The following is a 24,407-nucleotide window of genomic DNA, read 5'->3' as shown; positions in this document are numbered from 1 at the left end:
TGCCCAACACTACAATAGCGAATATTCCAACAATGAGTCCAACCAGCCACAGCCTTCACACAGCGCAGTCAGCGATTTTCATACACAGCACTATGTGGCGTTACCAACATAAAAACCTAAACAGACTACTTACAACTTTTGTAAGAGGAACTAGCAGATTTGTACTGCATATAAAGTTACTGGCTTAGTTATTGGAAGTTACCTGTTCCAGGAAGTGCTTTTTGTGTTCAGTCATACCAGAGTTCTACTTCCTTTCTGAGTGTTCTAATAAATACAGTTATTAACTTGGATCATTTATTTGTGTAGTTTTTTTCCTCAGTCGTACTGAGGTGACGTCCTACTGGACACCTAGCAACGTCACAACAAAATTAATTGTTAAATTGTGCGCAACGTCTGCCCACCCTCCAGCCATAACCCCAACCCACCTAGATCCTACGCTACATGGGATTATTCTCAAACATCTGATACATGGTGAAAGTTGACGATGATTAAATAGCACACGTTAGAAAAGATGAGCGTTGGAATATCACATAGATACTAATCCATGCCTCAACATAGTGTAGTATGAACTATTCTCAAATTAAATCATTAACTTCTGGAACCGTCCCTACAAGACGTGCACCAAGTCATATAAACACAAAGTTCGCCTCTTTGTTCTCAAATATAGCTGACGAGGGATGTAACAAGCTAGACAGCATTGTGCATTACTGAGTACGTTTGTCTTACAAAGTGACTGAGATTTTCCTTACGTTTATTTCGATGGCTTTAAGGTGTGTCTAAAGCTAGTAGGCTTTTTAGGTGGAGATCGCAAGGCAGCTTGTACAGAGAACGTGCACTTAAGCTTATCGCGATCTTTCTGACTTCCAGAAACGTCAAGTTCCTGGAATGAGGGGCATGCGAATATCAATACCGACAGATCGCACGGACAGTTGGTTGTAGTGCAATAACTACAGAATGTGGTGTGATGACGTCACGGTTTCAGGACGAAAGCGGGGCAGGAAGTGCAGGCACGGGTTTTCAAGAAAGACTACACCACGAGAAGAATGTAGGATTGTTCGCCTGGCTCTGACAAATAGGCGAATGACAACAGTTAAAATCCGTGCAGAGGTTAACGGGCAGAGTTTCATCACGAACCGTCGGGAACAGATAGATCTCGAATTGCCACGTGTCGTTACCGCTATCATACTACAAACTACAGAAACTTGAAAAGAGTAAATACAGAGTCAGCTAAGACAGTGGCGCTGTGTGGTGTTCGGTGACGAATCTAACTTGTGTATGTGGCGGTCAGATCGATGCCAACGTGATCGTGGACGACCCGGTGAAAAGTCACAGACGGTCGCGGACGATAAGTCCAAAGGCGGTGGCTATTTAGTTAATGGCCGACATTGTGATTATAGAAATACGGTACACAATCGGGCAGAAAGCAGATGAACCCAGAAGTGGAGAATCAGTATTCATTTGTGTGAGGAAACATATCTGATGAGCTTTCTTGAATACCCGCCTTTATAATTTGCAAACTTAGTACTTTGTGCTTTAGCAAGGAAAAGAAGAATGCACACCAGAAAACAATGAGTAACAGGCTCATTTGACTTATGTTACTACATAGCATATCTGCTACTACGTTTAGAGTTCTACAAGAGATTAGAAAGGTATGTATGTATATTTCCTGATTTTTTTTCTTGTCTTTTAACGTTGCTTATCTTGGATTATAATGGATTTGTGTGTACAAACGTAATGTAATGTATTATGTAAAATCGATTTGTTATTTATCATGTAATGTTATTTATATTTATGTATGTTATTTCGTTCTAATTGTAGATGCTTTGGTGCATTAATAAAATTAATATTACTGAATAATATTAGAGAGAGACAGTTGAGAAGCTATGGTGTGCAATGTCGAGGGGCTACTGTAAATGGAGTTGAATACGACCGATAAAACGGTCTGTTGTCATTAGCGCAATAAACTGTGTATTGTCTGGTTGGGTATATTCACAATTATATCGGAATCTATGTCAGGGTCGGGTTTCTGAAGAGTTCAATTATGGTCATGTGCAAATAAACAGTGAGCTCCACGTCAGGGTCGATTTTCGACCAGCCGTTCGCTATTGCTTCTGAAAATTTCGTTTACAGAAACAGGAAAAGTCTATTAGATGTATTTTGACAGAGCAGCTGTCAACAAGACAAAGGAGCGTCGGCATCAGAGATCCTACAGCAGACGTATCAGGTAGGAAGCTGCAGCACTCACATCTCTGCAGTCATACTGTCGACAGTCAATTGACGTTTCATAGCTGCGGGGTGTCAATACTAAAGCCGTCGATAAATTTTAATGAAGTGTATTGCGTAGGTTCAAGTCAGTTTTCGATATACTTCCCAACAATTCTGCTCCAGTAAGACTTGAAATTAAAATTGCATTCTGTGCTGTAAAGGGCTGTTTCGGATGCTACAACTTTACGTAGTTTTCTCATAACAAAGAGTGTTGACATAATAGTTTATGCTGAGTACACTAGTTTCCTATTACTTTGTTAAATAGTGGCCAATGCCGTAGTTTAACTAAAGTAACTTTGAAGACATTGAGGATAACAATTGAACAGTTTTGCTTTAGTGATACTGTGACCATACATTATCAAAACTGATGCTCGTGAGGAATAGAGACGTTTATAATCAGTTAACAATGGCTTTAAGTCGAAACTGTTTACAGCTGCGTCATTTCAAGCCAGGTCATCACTCATTCTTTAGTTGTGACATTAATGTTATTCATAACTTACTTGTTTGTTGATTGTTGCAGCGCATTTAATTAAAGTTTCCCACCAAGGACCTTCTGAATACTAACAGATCTAAGTTGCTAACAGTGGGTAATAAGCAAGTACGCATCAAATCTCATAGCTTGGTGAAAGAAGTCTTCGTATAACAAAGTTGCACTGCGGATCTACATATACACCCAGAGTAGCAAAAAGTAACACGAAGTTATTTATTGTTACAGCAGCACTTGCTAGTATATGTTATCTGCTTTTGTGTCTCACTTGTATCTATTTATTTTCTGTCTGATTGAAGCTTGCGTCTGTTCCGTATCAGCAATGTCCTTCACTCGTTCTTAGAGATAGACACTATCTGCCAGATAATATCAGAGACATATAATTAGCTCAGAATAGATGCTGCTTGATTAGGGGGTGGATTAAATGGACAGGTGTGTGGCGATTTAATCACAACTATTTGTGGCGCTTTAATCACAACTGTTTACGGTGTGTTTTAGTGAACGTTTACGCGATACTTGCAATAAGGTACCCTCAAATTTTTCAAGTTAACTCTGAAGACTAAGTTAGTGACTGAAATTTCATGAGAAGATCCCTTCGCTGTGAAAATCGCCTTTGCTTTAACGATTGCCATCCCAACACGCCTATCATATCCGTGGCACACTCACCCATATTTCGTGATAATACAAAACGAGCTGCACTTCTTTGAACTTTTTCGATCTACTCCGTCATTCCTATCTGGCAAGCATCCCACACCGCGCAGCAGTATTCTAAAAGAGGGCGGACAAGCGCAGTGTAGATAGTCTTTTTAGTAGGTCTGTTACATTTTCTAAATGTCCTGTCATCAAAACGCATTCTTTGGTTAGCGTTCCCCACAACATTTTCTATGTGTACCTTCCAATGTAAGTTGTTCGTAACTGTAATTCCTAGGTAATGAGTTGAATTTACGGCCTTTGATTTTACTGATTTATTGTGCATCCGAAGTTTAACAGATTCCTTTTAGCATTCATGTGGATAACTTCACACTTTTCGTTATTTAGGGTCAATTGTCAATTTTCTCACTATACAGATATATTTTCTAAATCGTTTTACAATTTGTTTTGATCTTCTGATAACTTTATTGGTCGATAAACGACAGTGTCATCTGCAAACAACGTAAGACGGCTGCTCAGATTGTCTCCCAAATCGTTTATATACATACGGAACAGCAAGGGGCCTTTAAAACTACCTTTCGGAACGCTAGAAATCACTTGTTTTACTTTATGATTTGCCGTCTATTTCTATGAACTTTGACCTCTCTGACAGTCACATAATTGAGGTGATATTCCATAAACACGCAATTTCACTAAAAGCCGCTTGTGTGGTACAGTGTAAAAAGCCTCCCGGAAGTCCGGAAATATGAAATCAATTTGAAATCTCTTGTGAATACCATCCAACACTTCGTGCGAGTGAAGTGTGTTGTGTTTCACAAGAACGATGTTTTCTGAATGCCTGTTGGCTGTGTGTCAATAGACCGTTTTCTTCGAGGTAATTCATAATGTTCGAACACAATATATATTCCTAAATCTTACTGCATATCAACGTTAATGATATGGCCTTAATTTAGTGGATTACTTCTGCTATTTTTCTTGAATGTTGGTATGACCTGTGCAACTTTCCAGTCTTTGGGTACGAATCTTTCGTCGAGCGATCGGTTGTATATGATTGTTAAGTATGGAGCTAATGCATCAACATACTCTGAAAGGAACATAACTGGTATACAATCTGGACCGGAAGACTTGTTTTTGTTAAGTGATTTATGTTGCTTCACTACTCCAAGGATATCTACCTCTACGTTACCCATGTTGGCATCTGTACTTGATTCGAATTCTGAAAGACGTCTTCGTATAACAAAGTAGTACTGACGATCCACATATGTACCTTCATCAGAAAACAGTAGCACAATGTTATTTATTGTTACAGCAGCACTTGCTAAGCAATATTAACAATATTTGTGTATGTGCTATTTCCAGCATTTTTTCATCAATAGTGTAACTGTACAGTAGTTGCTTTCTTTTCCTTTCATTACATTAGTACTCTGCAACAAACCATTGGATTCCATGGGGCCTTATACGAAAATGCTAAGAAAACATCCGAAGCTTTGTTTTTTACGTTAACACTTACGTGAACTCTGTTTTGCGGTTGACAGTCTGTAATTTGTCACTCGATAATCTGAAACATGATAGTTAAAAATTTTGTCCCGGTCTCTCGAAAAACATTCGATAAATTGAAAAAAAATACGTGTTTATGTCCCCAGGGTAATCTGAAGTTGTGGTGTTGAGGGAACCTGGCAAACAGTTTATAATTTTAAGTCAGGTTTCCCATAATCTCTACAATTTGAGGCCCCCAACTTCTGTGACACCCACTGAAGTCTCATTACTTTTGTGATTCCCAGTACAGCCTCAGACCACCCGACGTTTGTGTCTCCAGCCCACATGCCATTCAGTCTGCAATCAGCTTTCACACTGTGTTGTTTCCAATCCGTGTTTCTAGAAACTGTGAAATGCCATGTTAGAAGGAAGATGTGTCATTCAGGTAATGGAAACCACTTGTTACTGTAGCTGTGGAGAGTGGAATTTCGGGAAAAAAAGTTGCAAAACAGTTCGCTATTTTACCACGTACATTGTCGACGATTTTAAAAAACAAAGGTCGTGTCACCGGAAGTGTCTCAGGCACAGAAAGGAAAAGAACATGTCAGGGCGATTTTCCCTGCCTTGAGGACTGCTTGCTCAAGTGGATAAAACAGTGTAGAGGACAAAATGTTCTCGTTGGTGGTTTAATGTCGAAAGAAAAAGCCAAATTTTTTACTGAGCCTCTCGGGATTGATGGATCTCCTTCAAGTAAGGGGTGGCTCTCAAATTTTGAAAAACGTCACGGCATCAAGATAAAAAGATCCACTGAGAGTGCCATTGTGGAGAGTTTTCTTTGTGCTGAATGGACTGATGAATCAGAACGTCTCGTCAGCTATTCAACAGAGACGAACCGGTCTTTTTTTAATAAATGTCATCTTTAGCGCACCCTAGCATTCGAAGACGAAAAGTGTCATAACTGAGCAAGGACGGATTAACTATTCTCCTAGCCTGTAACAGGGACATATTTCACAAGCTGAAACCATTCATAGTAGCGATATGTGATAAACCAAGCTGTTTCAAGGGAATAAAATCGTTTCCCCGCTCAAACAAAAAATTGTACATGACGACAGAACTGTTTAATGAATGGCTGACCTCGGATAATAGCGACGTTTTTGGACAACTGCACCGACCGTAACAACCCACCGTCATTAGATCAAGTGAAATTGATTTTTTCGCCAGACAACAAATCAAGATTGCAACCATTGGACAAGGGCATAACACAAAATTTTAAAACTCTTTAGGTAAAGGAATTGCTTTACTTATGCTGGATAACAACGAAAAAGATTAGAAGACGAACATAATGGTTTTGGCCGCTATAGCCATGACTGTAAGGCCTGGAAGAATGTAAGCCCTACCACTGTTTATAATTGCTTCAGAAAGAGCGGGTTTGTAACGCAAAGAGTCATCAGAGTCGCGATAATTAACGAATTCAGTCCCGCCAGAGTCAGACTGGGAACTCCCAGCAAATTGTAATGAATTAACCTTTGAGGATTTCGTTCGTGTTGATGATGACATCGGTGTCCACCGTGTTCTTACCGATGCTGAACCTTTGGCCTGTCAGGACGCGGACGAAGAAGATAACCAACATCACCCGCCAACGCCAGTCACATCGAGCGAGTCAAGGTGATCTGTCCACATCCTGTGCTTCTACGCCTTCAGAGCGAAAACAAGTGAATATTTCTTCTCAGATCTCATCACCATAGAATTCGCTGGACAGTGCTAGATTTAAGTCTCTCTCTCAAATGAAAATCACCAACTACTTTTCAAAATGGTGTGTAATATTTTAATTGGTGTATTTTTCATGTATGCAAAGTGATCAACCAGAATATCATGACCACCGACCTACTATCGATATAAATCCGCCCAGGAAATAGCAGCGTCATCTGGCGAGGAATGAGTGATAGACACACGCACAGTGCGTGCAAAAGCGCGATCTATCTGAATTTGAACGAGAGCAGACTGTGATGGCCCGGAGGCTCCGCACTCGCATTTCAGAAACTGCACGACTTGTCGGCTGTTCTAAGAGTGCTGTGGTGAGCGTCTTCAGCACATGGCGAAATCAAAGTGAAACCACGTCCAGACGTCGTGGGACTGGGCGGCCACCCGTCGTTACAGAAGTGGGTTCAAATGGTTCAGATGGCTCTGAGCACTTTGGGACTTAACATCTGAGGTCATCATTCCCCTAGAAATTAGAACCACTTAAACCCTACTAACCTAAGGACATCACACACAACCTGCGGCCGTAGCGAACGCGCGGATCCAGACTGATGCGCCTAGAACCGCTCCGGCCACAGATGTGGGACGTTGTAGGCTGGACAGACTGGTAAAACAGGGCAGGCAGCGAACTGTGACGGAACTAACGTCACACTTTACTGTTCACCAGAGAACAAATGTGCCTGACACACACAGTGCACCGAACACTCCTAACAATGGGCGTCCGCTGCTGGCGACCCATACATGTGCCAATGTTAAGACCGCGACATCGGCAACTACGACTGAAATGGGCACGTGATCATCGGCACTGGACGTTGGGTCAGTGGCAGAGCATTGCATGGTCTGATGAATCCCGGTACCTTCTTTATCATGGCGATGGGAAGGCGCAGATCCGTCGTCCTCCAGGGGAATAGCTCCTTGACACCTCTACAGTGGGATGGAGACAAGCTGGCGGCGGCCCTGTTACGTTCTGGGGAAGAGTCACTTGGGCATCCATACATTCAGTGGAGGTCGTGCAAGGCACCATGACGGCCATGGAGTATGGTACATTGGTTCCAGATCACGTACAACACTTCGTGGCGACTATGTTTCCCGACGGCAGTTCTATTTTTCAACAAGATAATGCGCCATGTCGCAAGACCAGGACTATGATGGAGTTGTTCAAGAAACACAGTGACGAGTTCCAATTGGTGTGCTGGCCCCCCACCTCGCCAGATCTGAAACCGATCGAAAACATGTGGGATGTGATTGAATGGGGCGTCAGAGCTCATCGCCCCACTCACCGGTATTTACGGGAATTAGGTGACTTGGTTTTGTGTGTGTGTGTGTGTGTGTGTGTGTGTGTGTGTGTGTGTGTGTGTGTCTGCAGATGTGGCGCCAACTCCCTCCAGCGACCTACCAAGGCCTCACCCCTTCCATGCCACGCCGCGTCGTCGCTGTTATCCGCAGAGCTGGACATACCGGCTATTAGGTAGGTGGTCATAATGTTGTGGCTGATCAATGCATTTACCATATGTTTATATGTATGCATTACGTCTCATATTATTAAAACAAAGTCAGACTCTCGCTTATTCGAATTTTCCGCTGTCCCTCTCGATTACTTGAACGCCTGTTACTTTCAACACTTCGTAAGTTGAAACTATCCCTGGTCCCTTGAGTTTCAAATTAACGATTGTCGACTGCATTTGTTCTTGAACTGTAATACCACGGTAAGTCCGACATCCGTGTAAAATAGATCCACACATAAATGAAACTACTACTACTACTACTACTACTACTGCTATTGCTGCTGTTGCTACACTCACCAGTTCTGTGCCGATCCGCTCACTGGTTGCGTCTCGCATTTGTGTCTAGATAAAAGTACCAGCAAGCCGTTTATCACCGTGAGTCTGCGAAATCTTATCTACAAGATGTTCTCCATCAAAACACCGTTTCAGATGCCCACGGTATGATTCACAGGAAGTGAAACTCATCTGGGAATCTCAGACACAATGGTTTGAGTTAGTAGGTTTGCGTTAGTAAAGCTAAGCTCCATCTCAGCAAGCGTGATTCATCGAGGACCTTAACGTTGTGTTTGGCGAGCTGCTAACCACCTGTCTGGTATAAATAACACCTTCGGAATCTTACATACCACTCCGAGAGGGGTTTGAAAAACCCGAAATTCATGGAACTAAAGGCCCGCGATCAAATTTGCTTTGTGGAAACAGTGAAATGTTGCTCTTACATTTTAAATAAAGAGTAATTGCTGGAACTAAAGCTATCATGGCGGTGCAAATAAGAGAAAACGGAAGTTAAGTGGGCAAAATGGAAGGAAAGTTACTGTTAAGCTTCTAGCCAACGATGATGTCATTAGGGACGGAATACAGACAGGGCTTACACAGGGATAGGACAGGAAACCGGACATATCCTTTCTGAGTGAACCATCCCGCCATTTTTCGTTAAACGATACAAGGGAACAACAGAAAATTTGAATCTGGATGGCCGAAGCAGAATCGAATTACGCTTCTCCCGAATCAGAAACATATATAGTCCATAAAAGCGAGAGAATCCAGCTGTATCCAGACATCTGTTAATATTAGGGGAGATCGGGGCACATTTACGCCGGAATACAGACAGGGCTTATACAGGGATAGAACATGAAATCGGACGTGTCCTTTCTGAATGAACCATCCCGCCATTTTTCGTTAAACGATACAAGGGAACAACAGAAAATTTGAATGTAGAACGCCAGAATCGGAATCGAATTACGCTTCTCCCGAATGAGAAACATATATAGTCCATAAAACCGACAGAATCCAGATATATCCAGACATCTGTTAATATTAGGGGTGATCGGGGCACATTTACGCGAATTTCTTTTCGGAATTTTTCAAATTGTTTGCTTAAATTTATCGTGTTTCATATAGTCTAGTCTTATAACATGGTTATTACAGTAACAGTTGGTACATATTTTTCTAACTCAACATTACATTTTAGAGTGTAAAATAATTTTATCTAGGCTCAAGTTAACGTGCGACGGGTATGGGACAGGTTTATACTTCTATAGGGCACGTTTTTGCATATCATAGAACACAATAACGATTAAATAAAACACACTACTAAAATTTGCAGAACACAGCATATTTTATTGGCACTACAATATTGAAGATGTACTTACACCAGTTAACATTGTAAGAAAAACAAAAAAATTGCTGAAAATAAAAAAATGTCTAGTCGAATTTCCACCTGTTAGCATAATATGGCCCACCTAGAAGTTTGAATGCTAATTAAAGGCCTATTCGTCATAACTGTCCGAGTTGCAATTTATGCATGCAAAAAGTACCGTCTTTTGGCACAATCGTCGAGAGCCCATCTTTTACATCTGATGCACTGGATTCATTCTTCATTTCTTTTCGATTGACCGAATCGTGTGAAGCAGTAAATACGAATGAAAATTTCACACTCTTCGTCAGATTGCTGCAGGTTATGAGACAAAGGAAGAAGAACTGGATGAGAATTGATTGGAACGTGAGCTCTTGATAAAAGACGCTTTGGAAGTGAGGTATCGGTAGCTACGATGCGACAACGGTAGATGCGCTCTCGTAGGTTGGAACCACGAGAGCGAACGATCAACGCCGACGACAGCGCCCTCTAGCCCGGCGCTGTGCAGCTCAACGATCGCCGCTCCGGATTCAGCCCATTTGATTCCGAGCAGATGACCAACCAACATTGTTTCATTTTCATTGTGGGTGAGCCACTACAGATTTTGCCTGTGTTAGCTTTGATACATCTGGCTTCGCACCTACGTGCTCCTCAGTACAACGTTATGTATTCTCATATTTTAGTGTGCTGAGATATAGTAAAACCACTTTTACTTTAAAAGCAGTTCCGAGATTTTTACCTCACCTACCCCTACTCGCCTCCTACATTCGGCCTACCTTTCAGTTTACAGGAGCAAGACCACGCTCCGCCTTCCAGGCGGGATACAAAAGGAAGGACTGGCTTATGAGAGGAGATTGAGAGGAAGGATGACAAATGGCATAAAAGAAGCGGAAATAACAAGAATCTGAAGAGGATGATAGAAGACAGGAGAGCATGCAGAGTAACCTTGTGAAAATTTGACTGTCGGCAGAACACCAATGATCACATCAGAAGTGGACCTATTTACATTTTTCCTTATTCTTCCTTTTAGGAATTTCTTGCCCTTATAAGTCCTTGCTCACATATAATTTATTCTTTCTGCTTTTGCTTCTGCTTGCTCGCTAGATTCAGATAGCTTGATTAGCAATTTCTGCCTTTTCTTCTCCTGTTTCTTCACTTTTTTGGACTGCGTTTCCAACTGCTGTTCTCTTAAAATTTTCTTGACTGGAGAATCAGTTAGGATGGTAATGCAAATTAGAGCGTATACATGACCCAACGGAACTGGGTAAACGTGCCCCATCGCCACGTTTGAATTACACTACTGGCCATTAAAATTGCTACACCAAGAAGAAATGCAGATGATAAACGGGTATTTATTGGACAAATGTATTATACTAAAACTGACATGTGATTACATTTTCACGCGATTTGGGCGCATAGATCCTGCGAAATCAGCACCCAGAACAACCACCTCTGGCCGTAATAACGGCCTTGATACGCCTGGGCATTGAGTCAAACAGAGCTTGGATGGGGTGTACAGGTACAGCTGCCCATGCAGCTTCAACACGATACCACAGTTCATCAAGAGAAGTGACTGGCGTATTGTGACGAGCCAGTTGCTCGGCCACCATTGATCAGAAGTTTTCATTTGGTAAGAGATCTGGGAAATGTGCTGGCCAGGGCAGCAGTCGAACACTTTCTGTATCCAGAAAGGCCCGTACAGGACCTGCAACATGCGGTCGTGCATTCTCCTGCTGAAATGTAGGGTTTCGCAGGGATCGAATGAAGGGTAGAACCACGGGTCGTAACACATCTGGAATGTAGCGTCCACTGTTCAAAGTGCCGTAAGTACGAACAAGAGGTGACCGAGACGTGTAACCAATGGCATCCCATACCATCACGCCGGGTGATACGCCAGTATGGCGATGAGGAATACATGCTTCCAATGTGCGTTCACCGCGATGTCGCAAAACACGGATACGACCATCATGATACTGTAAACAGAACCCGGATTCATCCGAAAAAATGACGTTTTGCCATTCGTGCACCCAGGTTTGTCGTTGAGTACACCATTGCAGGCGCTCCTGTCTGTGATGCAGCGTCAAGGATAACCGCAGCCTTTGTCTCCGAGCTGATTGTCCATGCTGCTGCAAACGTCGTCGAACTGTTCGTGCAGATGGTTGTTGTCTTGCAAATATCCCCATCTGTTGACTCAGGGATCGAGACGTGGCTGCACGATCCGTTACAGCCATGCGGATAACATGCCTGTCATCTCGACTGCTGGTGATACGAGGCCGTTGGGATCAAGCACGGCGTTCCGTATTACCTTCCTGAACCCACCGATTCCATAGTCTGCTAACAGCCATTGGATCTCGACCAACGCGAGCAGCAATGTCGCGATACGATAAACCGCAATCGCGATAGGCTACAATCCGACCTTCATCAAATTCGAAAACGTGATGATATGCATTTCTCCTCCTTACACGAGGCATCACAACAACGTTTCACCAGGCAACGCCGGTAAACTGCTGTTTGTGTATGAGAAATCGGTTGTAAACATTCCTCATGTCAGCACGTTGTAGGTGTCGCCAAGGCGCCAACCTTGTGTGAATGCTCTGAAAAGCTCATCATTTGCATATCACAGCATCTTCTTCCTATCGGTTAAATTTCGCATCTGTAGCACATCTTCGTGATGTAGCAATTTTAATGGCCAGTAGTGTAGTTTTGAAATTACAGTAGTACTTTCAGGATTTCTAACTATACAAAAATGCCTTGTAGAGTAGAATAAGCTCTTGTCAACAAACATATGTTTATCTATTCACAATTCTAAAAGCTATGCTTCCTAGGAGCTTCAATATTTGATAACAAATTTACTCATCTTGCACAGAAACACAAATAAGTTGTCTGCGCTAGGATGTTCACTTAGCTGGTGCCATGAAGTTTGTGAGAAACTCAGCAGATGTCAGTACTAATCTTCCACTGTCGGTAGCGCTCTAGCAAGAATGGCTCCGACAAAAGAGTTCTGCGTAAACTTGATCCTTGTGTAAACGTGCCACTATCTCCCCTACGGTTGTAAACTTGAAAGCTTGCCACGCATATCAACTTTCAGCTTTTATCATTTTCTGCGTTTGCTAATTAGAGAGCAGTGTTACTAACATATTCTGCGCCCAGTTCTAGATGTTTGAGGTGAAGATGGTCTTTTTACAGTCGCGATGGGTAGTTTGAACGACGTTCTCCGGCGAGCGTTGTCTTGCGCAATGGGAGATCAGCATGTCCTCGGCCGGTACGGTGTGTTCTGCGTTCGAATGTGGACAGAGTAGTCTTTCCTAATGTGGTCGGAACAGGAGACTCATAGTGCGGAAGTCGGATGAAAGAGGCCGGCTGGCGGTATGTATGCGTAAGATTTCTACTGCCGCTTCCCTTGTAGAACAGACTGGTGTGCATACTTCCAATGAGATTTTCTTCATGCGTTCTCTTGTCAAGGGCTACGAGTTACGTGTGGTAACATGTTGCACAGTGCAACGAATTCACGTTTGTACTGAGCCATTACGAGTGGTGGGATTCAATACATTTTCTACTGTAAGGTATTGAGTTTAGAGTCAGAAGGGCCAGCCGGCCAGAGTGGAAGAGCGGTTCTAGGCGCTTCAGTCTGGAACCGCGCGGCTGCTACGATCGCAGGTTCGACTCCTGCCTTGGGCATGGATGTGTGTGATGTCCTTAGGTTAGTTAGGTTTAAGTAGTTCTAAGTTCTAGGGACTGATGACCTCAGATGTTAAGTCCCATAGTGCTCAGAGCCATTTGAACCAAGCCATTTCAGAAGGGCCAGAAATGGGTTTCTCTGCACCATACCCGAACCATAGGTGAACTGAATAAATCAATGCCTCTCTGACGTGATGATCCTGGATATTTTCGCAGATTTATTGAATACTTTGTGGGTAAATTATTTGTTGTGTGCTGGTATAGAATTCAACGTGGTTCATGCAGAAATAACTGTATTCTTCCATGCTGTATTATGAGTCGAGATAATCAGTAATTTGAACACGAGCTCTCTGAATTAATTTATGTTCCTTGCTGCTATTAAATTTATGTCTGAAATTTAAGCATTCTGTTTAGTACGCCACTTACAAATTAAACTGCAGCAGAGATTTTGCTGTCGTCATTTGCTCGCAGTAAATGTGTTTACACGCTGCGAGCTGCTCGTACAATAGTCACTCACTCATTCAGTAACAATATTATTATTAGTCTTTGCATGAATCTTTCAAGTTTTGATGGTAAACTGCATCGAGATCGTCGTAGCAGGCATCGGTGTCTCAGGAGCCATTCTTTACTGATTATTATATTATTTAATAATTTCCATTTTTGTGTGGAAAAGCGTTTAGTTCACAACTGCGAGCCAGGTAAGCTAACTGCACATGTTTTGCCTGAGTGGCACATTTCTTAAGCCAAAAGGACCATTACGGTCGCAGGTTCGAATCCTGCCTCGGGCATGGATGTGTGTGATGTCCTTAGGTTAGTTAGGTTTAAGTAGTTCTAATTTCTAGGTGACTGATGGCCTCAGATGTTGAGTTCCATGATGCTCAAAGCCGTTTGAACCATTTAAGCCAAAAGCTGAACTCAGTGACAAGAAACCTGATCATTAAGGTACATTTAAATATTCATTTATGCCCATAGATTAACCGTTGTACAAAGCTAAGTATTGCACATGTTAATTTGTTCCTAAAATAACGTCAGATAACCTATAATAAAATTTTCTTGGGTCAGTAGTTAAGGAGGGTAAGACGACATTTTCGTCAGAGCAATTTTCTGCAGACGTTCTTACATGTCTCCAGAATTTAACAGCACGAGGCCATTTGAGTACTATTCAGTAAAGTGTTCCAGTCCGCCTTGTGTACCGGTAGGGGGAGGCAATCCGCATGCGTACACGGACAATCATGATGGAAGAAACACTACACGGGCGGAGGTCCCTCTATGAAGGAAGTTCCGCCAAAAATTCTGGTCCATAGGGGAACAGTGCCTTTATGTATTAGCGCTAACTATTGCCAGCAGCAATGCAACATTTTTTCAGGGTTAAAACCATCATCAAGATTACTTAAATCACTCGTCAAAAGTACTTCATCTACTTTCCTGAAAACCCAGTTCCAAAAGGACGAAATTTGTGCGTTTTCCTGCCGCGTGGTTTGAGGCGCAGCCCCTACCGCGGGAGGTTCGAGTCCTCCCTCGGACATGGGTGTGTGTGTTGGTCTTAGCATAAGTTAAAGTTAGTTTAAGTAGTGGGTAAGTTTAGGGAGCGATGACCTAAGCAGTTTGGTCCCTTAGGAATTCACACACATTTGAACGTTTGTGCGTTTTCGTAGTCCATAGGGTGGCGTGTCTGAATACGGTGCTCGATCACGGCAGCTTTATGAAGCTGTATCTGGCAGCTGTAGCGTTTATATTCCACGCAGAATTCTTGAACTGTGTGTAAAGTATGTCCCTCAAATGACAAACCACACTGACAGGGAATCGTTTACAAGTCTGTCTTCCCATAGAATTAAGTTATACTTCACAGAGCCAACGCTTGTCTTCCATAGAATAAAGCTACTCTTCACAAAGCCAACAAGCTATCCTTGGTGCTGAGAGAGAAATATCCCTGACCTTATGTTTGAAGAGGATGCGATCTAGCAGGCCGCTGTGACCGAGCGGTTCGATGCGCTTCAGTCTGGAACCGCGCGACCGCTACGGTCGTAGGTTCGAATCTTGCCTCGGGCATGGATGTGTCTGATGTCCTTGGGTTAGTTAGGTTTAAGTAGTTCCAAGTCCCATAGTGCTCAGAGCTATTTGAACCATTTGATGCGATCTATTTTGGAACACACATTTCCTAAGAAAGGTTAGAGCGCTTTTCCGTCAGTTTTTAGTGCTCACTCTTAAGGCGGCTGAATGGTTAACAGTCGAAATATTAACAAATAACAAGTTTGGCTACCGCCGAATTCCCAGAATTTCATTGGCCATCTGATACGGCATGGAAACACTAAACCTCACAAGAGTCCAATGTCTTAAAACATGGATCACCAAGCTCTGCGTGGATCTAGAGCTTCATTAACAGTAAATTAGTTCAAATGGCTCTGAGCACTATGAGACTTAACATCTGAGGTCATCAGTCCCCTAGAACGTAGAACTACTTAAACCTAACTAACCTAAGGACATCACACAGATCCATGCCCGAGGCAGGATTCGAACCTGCGACCGTAGCGGTCGTGCAGTTCCACACTGAAGCGCCAAGAACCGGTCGGCCACCGGCCGGCAGTAAATTAGTACCTGAAAAGGAATTATGGTATTGGATTGCAGAGCGAATCAATAAGCAGACGTGGAAGGGCAGGCAACAAACCAATACACATGATGGAAAGGAAGAAAATATTCCTGAATCGGTGGCAAGCAGAAAATAAATTATCTCTTGCATGGGTATCAGGGAGTTGTACAGCAACCATACAGGACGTCCGAAACATTAGGCTCAAAACACGGTTTCTAGAATAGGCGGTAGGTGTCACGTGCATGTAAGCTGTGAGTGATGACGTCACTGCTGACCGTCGCGCTTTCGGCACCGCATAGACACTTGCAGGCACACTGTGCTCACATGTGTAAATCACAGAAAACATTTTTCGGTTGTAGTACATTACTACTGTGATTAACTCTTTTATTAGTAACACGAACAAATAAATTTGCCCTTATTTAAAAAAATCTCTGCATAAAAACTTTATTTAAAAATTCTGCACAATTTGTTGTTTGCTTGTTACAGCGTCACCAACAGAATTCAACTTTGGAAGGTTATGACACATGCGTTGTCTTACAATGAGCCAACGGCCTTGCCGCAGTGATAACACTGGTTTCCGTCAGATCACCGAAGTTTGCTGTTGGCAAGCGTGGTCCAGTGAGCCCTTGTGAGGCAAACTGAGGAGCTACTTGATTGAGAAGTAGCGGCTCCGGTCTCGGAAACTGACATAGGAGAGTGGTGTGCTGACCACATGCCCCTCCATATCCACATCAAGTGACGCCAGTGGGCCGAGGATGACACGGCAGCCGGTCGATACCGTTGGGCCTTCATGGCCTGTTCGGGAAGAGTTAAGTTTTTCTTTTTTCTTTAGTTGTGTTACAATGAGAGAAAAGAGCTCTGCTGCCCTCCTTAAATTTTGCCTGTCCACGCGACCAGACAAGAAAATGGTTGGTAATCAGTTGATGGGCGTATTGTAAAGCTAGGCAGGTGCTTTGAAGTTCAACTAAGTTAATGAGCACTTCTTTTGCATAGAAAATTCCAGACTTAAGCCGGTATCCATCGTCAGACAGATGATTCCTTAACAGTTATAATAAGGTGTGAGGGACATTACAAAGGAATTATCTGATTGATTTTCGAATCCTGAGTTGTGAAAGGTAACCTATAGACTATGTATATGTTTTCGGTATGAAAGGCTCATATCACGTTAAACTCAATATATTCTGTGACTTGAACTGTCCTAGTCAACAAGTCCCTAGAAACGGGCGTCTCGAAGATATAACAAATAGTCTGCATACATTTTCCTACTAAACTTGTGATGACCATAACTGGAACATTATTGTGGAGGTCGACTGACAATGTCTTCTGCGTGGTCACAACACACGTCGCCTTTAACTTTCCTTTCATCAAAGCTAAAAATTATGTCTTTTCAAATTTAATTTGTAACTTTGATAGTGTTTTCATGAAATGAAGGCTTAAATAGCTAACACTAGGTGGAACGGTAAACTGCTCGTGTGTTCTTGCAGTAGTGCTCTACTAGGAAGAGTGCATCCCTGACAAAACATAACGCTTTATAAGATACTATCTCAGTATGCAGCGTTGCCTGGGAATATACACTACTGGCCATTAAAATTGCTACACCAAGAAGAAATGCAGATCATAAACGGGTATTCATTGGACAAATATATTACACTAGAACTGACATGTGATTACATTTTCACGCAATTTGGGTGCATAGATCCTGAGAAATCAGTACCCTGAACAACCAACTCTGGCCGTAATAACGGCCTTGATACGCCTGGGCATTGAGTCATACAGAGCTTGGATGGCGTGTACAGGTACAGCTGCCCATGCAGCTTCAACACGATACCACAGTTCATCAAGAGAAGTGACTGGCGTATTGTGACGAGCCAGTTGCTCGGCCACCATTGACCAGACGTTTTCAATTGGTGAGAGATCTGGAGAATGTGCTGACCAGGGCATCAGTCGAACATTTTCTGTGTCCAGAAAGGCCCGTTCAGGACCTGCAACATGCGGTCGTGCATTATCCTGCTGAAATGTAGGGTTTCACAGGGATAGAATGAAGAGTAGAGCCACGGGTCGTAACACATCTGAAATGTAACGTCCACTGTTCAAAGTGCCGTAAGTGCGAACAAGAGGTGACCGAGACGTGTAACCAATGGCACCCCATACCATCACGCCGGGTGATACGCCAGTATGGCGATGACGATTACAGACTTCCAATGTGTGCTCACCGCGATGTCGCCAAACACGGATGCGACCATCATGATGCTGTAAACAGAACCTGGATTCATCCGAAAAAATGACGTTTTGCCATTCGTGCACCCACGTTCGTTGTTGAGTACACCATCGAACGCGCTACTGTCTGTGATGCAGCGTCAAGGGTAACCGCAGCCATGGTCTCCGAGCTGATAGTCCATGCTGCTGCACACATCGTCGAACTGTTCGTGCAGATGGTTGTTATCTTGCAAACGTCCCCATCTGCTGACTCAGGGATCGAGACTTGGCTGCGCGATCCGTTACAGCCATGCAGATGAGATGCCTGTCATCTCGACTGCTAGTGATACGAGGTCGTTGGGATCCAGCACGGCGTTCCGTATTACCCTCCTGAACCCAGCGATTCCATGTTCTGCTAACAGCCATTGGATCTCGACCAACGCGAGCAGCAATGTCGCGATACGATAAACCGCAATCGCGATAGGCTACAATCCGACCTTCATCAAATTCGGAAACGTGATGGTACGCATTTCCCCTCCTTACACGAGGTATCACAACAACGTTTCACCAGGCAACGCCGGTAAACTGCTGTTTGTGTATGAGAAATCTGTTGGAAACTTTCCTCATATCAGCACGTTGTAGGTCTCGCCACCGGCGCCAACCTTGTGTGAATGCTCTGAAAAGCTAATCATTTGCATATCACAGCATCTTCTTCCTGTAGGATAAATTTCGCGTCTGTAGAACGTCATCTTCGTGGTGTAGCCATTTTAATGGCCAGTAGTGTACATATGTACATTCATTTTTATAATATGAATAGACACAATGTAAAGTTGCAAAATCTTGAGATAACCATTTAGTCCTTTCGTAACCACTTGTTGACGGTCACAAAAGAACCGTCAACAACTTTTTGGAAATGTTCTATTTTAATTAATACAGCGTTACACCGACAGGAACGAGCTTATAAATCTGTAGTCTTCTGCCTAAGTTCTTTTAGTTCTTTTTCCATAAGTCATATTTGTTGTCACTAACGAGTATTATCGCATTTGAAGCAGTGTTTTCGTTGTTAGTATTTTCTGTACTTGTAGTCCTTCATTATTCGATAACTATTTACCTGTAAAATCTCTTCCCATTTTTATGGAACATCGTTATCATGCCCTGATTATTCTCGTTACTGGTTCATTTCTACGTCCTAAATCAACTCTGGAGGATGGGAGAATTAGAGTTGGAACAGCATCAATCACCTACCTGCGTTTCAGATGGAGAGTCCATAGTTCACATCTCAAATCCATTTATCAATGCCAATCAGCTAAACGTATTGATGACACACACGCATCAACAACCGAATATAAATCGACATGTTTACGAGCAGTTATCCACTTTTGATCAAACGTTTGACGGGAGCGAAAACAACACTCCTTAGTACGAATTTTTGTTCCAATTTTGATAGGCATTTTTAGAAAGGGAAACGGACAAATGGGGCATCAAACTGACCACTGTGAGGTATAGATTTGTAAAAAAAATATTTAATTGCTTGAAAGTACTCGGGGTAATTAAACTTAATGATAGATTTGAGGGAAAGTTACACAATGGGTTTTTATCAAAATTTTAGTAGACAAACGAAGAGTGGGAAATGGACTAGTGGGAGGTTAAATCGACCAGCGTGAGGTCTATTTTCGCAAGAAAGGATTAATAAATTAATTATAGTAAGAAAAAATTAATTAGACATTTGCGGGAAAACTGAAATATTTCATAAACAGCTGCTGCTAGCTACATAAAGGAAGTGGCAATAAATGTCAAACCACAATGTAAAATAAAATTTCTTTACTTTCTCTTGATCTATATATATTAATAATAGTGGAACATAGGTCGATTTTTAGATATATTGTGTTTCATGCTTTCTGAACCAAAGATGAAAATAAAAGAATGTGACAGAAACTGTCAAATTTTAGGTGGAATGATTTACCTAAAAGTAAGAAATGAGTGAGATTAGAGAAATATTTAATGTGCCATGGAATGACGATCTAATCATGTGCAAAAAATGAGGTGCCTATTGAGAGCTAAAAGTTCAATGTGTATCTTAAAATCTTAAAATTTTGAAGAATATTTGTCAGATGGAGGTACATGCAGTGGTTCAATGATGGTGCTAGTGTCTTGAATTGTAATATACGAGAGATTATGAGTTTCACTATACCGCTGTTGATCGTAGAATTTTTGTTGGCAGGTCACTTGCCTCCATGAGTTGTGTAAGGGGTCGATGAGTCGATGAGTGCGCATGATTTTGATTTAACTTGGCATGTTAAACATTTACACCTATATTTCACAAGCTACCCTACGGTGCGAGGCACTTCTAGTACTTATTTCGTCGGCTCTTATTCTGACAATATCGTGTCTGCTAAGGAGCCGAACTGTAAAACACAAACTCTGCTGTAACTGCTCTGTTTCGTACACTTTCGGATCCACAGAACCGAACCAGACACCCACATCTCAGATGAACTTTCTCTTCTGCTCGTTCGTGGCTTATGATGTAGGCATCTACTTACAGTTCCGGCAAACTGACGACGCCCACGGACGCGATATAGTCGGACAGCGCAGTAGCGGACACGTAACATGTAACGCCGTCGCTGCTGCCACGAAACTGAGTGTAGTTAGGCCTGGGGCAACATGGTGCCCTTGGCGCCGAAGCGCATTTGCTTCTGGCCAGCTCCCCCCACCACTTCGCTGCTCGGAGGGCGTGTGCTGATGAGACGACTGAAGTTTGCGGTTAGCGGGTAACTGCAGGAGACGTCTCTGCAGCTGACTGGCAGGATTTCTAGCAGGTGAAAGCGACAGCCCACTTTTAATACCACGATTTATTTTCAGATTTTATTATTCGGCGACTGCAGCAACTTTGTTAACTGAAGAAGCTGACTCATTAATGACATTTTACTGGCGTTCTGAACTGATCTGTTCGCAAGTTTACACACATTTTGACTTTTCAATATGTGAAATAACTAGAAAAAATGTTTCTGATACATGATAACAAGTACTGAACTATATGAAATAAAACTGTCATAACTTCTGCACGGTTTGCATTAGGACTTTCAAACTGCACAGTTGGCCGCCGAGCAAGATGAGAATTAGTAGGCGCATGCATGATTTGGTTTAGTGACGAAGTCAACTTTCATTTGGATTGGTTCGTCAACAAGGAAAACTGGAGCATTTTAGGGATTGAGAATTCGGATTTCGCTATCGAGAAGTCTCTTCACCCTCAACGGGTGACTATGTGGTGTGCAAGTGCAACGTCCAGTGACGAAATAACTGGTCTGATGGTACGGTGACTATCGAATGGTATGTGAAGGTTCTGGAAGATGATTTCTTCCCAATTATTCAAAGTGACCCTGATTTCGACAAGATGTGGTACGTGCAAGACGGAGTTCGACCCAGTCGAAGCAGGAGGGTATCTGATGTCCTGGAGGAGTACTTCGAGCACCGCATTCTGGCACTGGGGTACCCATATGCCACTGGCAAGGACCTTGATTGGCCGCCGTATTCTCCGGAGCGGAACACATGCGACTCCTTCTGTGGGACTGTATTAAAGAGAAGGTGTACAGCAATAATCCCAAAACCATTACTGAGCCCAAAAAGCCATTCAGGAAGTCATCGGCAGCATCGATCTTTCGACACTTCAACGGGTCATGCTTCAAATGGTTCAAATGCCTCCAAGCACTATGCGACTTAACATCTGAGGTCATCAGTCCCCTGGATTTAGAACTACTTAAACCTAACTAACCAAAGGACATCACACACACATCCATGCCCGAGGCAGGATTCGAACCTGCGACAGTAGCAGCCACGTGGTTCTGAACTGAAGCGCCTAGAACCGCTCGGCCACAGCGGCGGGCCGCGGGTCAAGCAAAATTCCGCTATTCGTCTGCGCTACATCATTGCCAATGATGGCACGCATATCGAACATGTCATAACCTAAATCCTAATATCTGAAGTGACTTTCACATGTTTAATAAAGTGTGTACACGCCGTAGTGTGTAACTAATTTACGTTTTTTTTCATATAGTTCAATAATTGTCACCCTGTGTATGCAAGTTAAAAACTAATTAACCAAAAAGTTGGTCAGACTTGGTATATTTCATACCAGAAAATGAGAAGTTAACACACATGCATCGGAAGAAAAATTTAAATAACACGAACAGCATGTCTGAGTAGTTTAGTATATTGTTCTTCAAGTAATATGGTGCATTTGTGAGTGTGTGTGTGTGTGTGTGTGTTTTGGGGGCAGGGATGGTTGGAGAAGGGAAGTTCATCAGTCTTCCGAAATGTTTGATGAAGCATACCGTCTCACAACAGCACATGTAATGATCGTTTATTTGTTCTATATATTCTACTACCATCTTCCCCTAGTCCGCCCCGGTAGCTGAGTGGTCAGCGTGGCAGACTGTCAATCCTAAGGGCCCGGGTTCGATTCCCGGCTGGGCCGGAAATTTTCTCCGCTCAGGGACTGGGTGTTGTGTTGTCCTAATCATCATCATTTCATCCCCATTGACGCGCAGGTCGCCGAAGTGGCGTCAAATCGAAAGACCTGCACCAGGCGAACGGTCTACCCGACGGGAGGCCCTAGCCACACGACATTTCCATTTTATACCATCTTCCCCTGTAATTATTATACTCTACACATGCATCTAGTACCATGTCTTAACGCATATTCTGTCATCATATGCCATATTGTAGTTAGCACTTTCCATATGTTACTGTTCTTACTGATTCTGTGGAAAGTCGCTCATTTCTTATCAGTCAACTTTATTTTCAGTACTCTTATGTAAAACTATATCTAAAACGCTTTGGTTTTCTTTTCGATTTTACTACTGAAGTCTTATAAATTCCGGAATTGAGAATGTAGATACAGAAGCTGGATGGTATACTGTACGTTTAAAAGCTCAGGCGGGCTATATACTCCCTGGGAAAAGAAAAGTTGAGCGCCTGGAAAGAGAGGAAAGAATGAAATGAAACGTAATGTGTTGAGAGGTTATATGGTTTTATTTCAGAAATTAGGAAGTCGCTTTAAATGAACAATGAAGTTGGCAGTAAGAGAACACCGCTCGTCACTTGTCGACGAGATGTTACATATTCTTGGTCTTGGATGAATGCAATGATTCATTTGGGGAGAGCCGGCCGGGGTGGCCGAGCGGTTCTAGGCGCTGCAGTCTGGAACCGCAAGACCGCTACGTCGCAGGTTCGAATCCTGCCTCGGGCATGGATGTTTGTGATGTCCTTAGGTTAGTTAGGTTTAACTAGTTCTAAGTTCTAGGGGACTAATGACCTCAGCAGTTGAGTCTCATAGTGCTCAGAGCCATTTGAACCATTTAAAAAAAAAAGTCTGCTTTAGGCAGTGGCGCGGCACGGACCTGCTGTCCGGCCGCGGGCGCGCGTGAACGAGGAAGTGTTTACACCGCCGGTACTCGAGCGTGTTGTTGTCTGACTCGATCGCCATGCACACAATTTTCGAAAGACTACGCTCCAATTTACGTTCGACAACGAATTTGCCAGACCCAAAGCTTTCGAAATAGAGCGTTTTTTGAGGGAAGAAGTTCGTTTACCTGCTGCAGACATAATTGGAATACACCTGTCCATTGTAAGCAGTACAATGTACGTAAAGATGACCGATGAAGCTGCGTGTGAAAGAACTCTCTCTGCTGCACAAAGAGGCTTTAAATTTCGACACTCTGATGGCCATATCAGCGATGTAACAGTAGCTCCTTCAGGATTGGGTGTGAGGGTCATTCGGATCTTTGAGTTGCCGTTTGAGGTGCCAGAATCGATGGTTACTGAATCGCTGCGACCATATGGAACGGTACTTAGTCATACGCCTAAACGCTGGGCTAGTTTTAATACCCATCCTGTGCTAAACGGCGTGCGACAGGTGCGGATCGTCCTTACTAAACATATCCCGTCTTATTTATACATTGGCGGATGTCGAGCTATTGTGATCTACGATGGCCAGCCACGCACCTGTTCTGGCTGTGGTGGAGAAGGACATATCCGCTCGGAGTGCATACAACGCCGCGTCGTGCAACTGCCACGTGGAGAAGCGTCACAGCGAGAAGTTCCCACGCAACTGCCGATGACGTACGTGTCGGTGGCCCGCCGGTAAGTGTTGCCAAGTTCGGAGCGTGACAAGGA

General features: G+C 43.1%; 1 protein-coding gene across 1 annotated transcript in view; it reads right to left on the bottom strand.

Moving 5' to 3' along the window:
• Positions 1 to 20,882, bottom strand: part of LOC124798304 (cytochrome P450 6k1-like) — a 99,293-nt gene extending 78,411 nt beyond the window's left edge. Inside the window, exon 1 of the mRNA XM_047261640.1 lies at positions 20,777 to 20,882. The gene's annotated coding sequence lies outside the window, so the exon portion shown is untranslated. The remainder of the gene's footprint in view (positions 1 to 20,776) is intronic.
• Between the last annotated feature and the right edge of the window lie 3,525 nt (positions 20,883 to 24,407).

Source organism: Schistocerca piceifrons, chromosome 5 (assembly GCF_021461385.2).
Source record: "Schistocerca piceifrons isolate TAMUIC-IGC-003096 chromosome 5, iqSchPice1.1, whole genome shotgun sequence".
In the NCBI taxonomy this organism is placed as follows: Eukaryota; Metazoa; Arthropoda; class Insecta; order Orthoptera; family Acrididae; genus Schistocerca; species Schistocerca piceifrons.
The sequence above is the reverse complement of the archived record's forward strand: the minus strand, read 5'-3'. Positions and strand labels throughout refer to the sequence as shown.